Here is a 1,346-nt window from a genome sequence, read left to right as displayed (position 1 = left end):
TCAAATACATATAATTTACAATACACATTAATGATTAATTTGTTCATTATTCATTACATAAATATTTTAATTCAATAAACTACTTTAATTAAACTATATAATTTTAATATTTCTTTCTAAATTAATAATATGTAATATTTAATATAAATAAAAAAAATGAATACATAATTTATGAAGTTGTAAAAATGTATTGATTGGTCCTTTTGTGGCAACAAAATTTCTTAGAGATTGTTCATAGTTTGAAGTATAATATTTTTATTTCGACGAATAGCAGTAAATGTATGTAAAATTGTATCTAAAAATAAAAGACTTAAAGAGTGGATGACTGCCGGGCTATTATGTTCTTCTCGTCAAAAAAATGAACTTTCCCTTAAGTCTAAAAATAATCCTCTTAATAAAAATCTACTTAATTACTACAAAAAATACAGAAACAAATTTAATACAATTATTAAGTTAGCTAAAATCAACTTTTATAAAAATAAGTTAAATTCTTGTACAAATAATCCCAAATTGACTTGGAAATTAATAAAAAATATTACAGGGGGGAGTAACTTGAAAAATAAAGTAACTATAAAACATCTTAAAGTCAATGATTTAATCATAAATGCACAAACAAATCCAAAAAAATCAGCTGATACATTTAATGAATTTTTCACTTCCATTGGACAGAAATTGCAAGATAACTTTAGTAATACTGAACCAATAGAATCTAATAAACCATATGAAACATCTTTTGATGCCTCGTTTTTATCTCCTGTCGATAGCAATGAAATAATCGATTTACACCCAAAGAAATACGATTGGTAATTTTGACAATACACAATTGTCGATGCTTAACAATATAACGTTTTTCACTAAGAAAATGTTTTGTTTATTCTACAAGGTAAATGTTGGGGATAATAATATTGTTTTATTGACACGACCATGGTGTATTGTTAATTATAATATTTCAAAAAATAAACTGTTATTTTATTGACAATACAATTTGTAAAGTTGATAATTTAGTACCGTTGATTCTACAAAAATATTATCAATGTGATAAAATTATTTACAAGGGTACTGCGTGGCGTTGGAGGAACAGGATTAGAGACGCGAGTCATGAGGGTGCAATAATGCAATAATTCTACAATAATCTTATCAGTAGGACAAAAATATTGTTAATGTGATAATTTACTACACGGCTCACCGCTGTAGAGTATACCGGCAACCGGCTACACGTATATTTGTTCGTTGTCCGTTCTTCGTACGTGCACTGTGCAGTCTCTCAAGTCTCAATCTAGTTTTCTGGATTTCTGCAATAATCTGCAGTACCTATTACAGTGTATTTACTATTTGACTTATAAGTA

Source organism: Acyrthosiphon pisum, chromosome X (genome assembly GCF_005508785.2).
Source record: "Acyrthosiphon pisum isolate AL4f chromosome X, pea_aphid_22Mar2018_4r6ur, whole genome shotgun sequence".
Classification (NCBI taxonomy): domain Eukaryota; kingdom Metazoa; phylum Arthropoda; class Insecta; order Hemiptera; family Aphididae; genus Acyrthosiphon; species Acyrthosiphon pisum.
Note: the sequence above shows the minus strand (reverse complement) of the source record.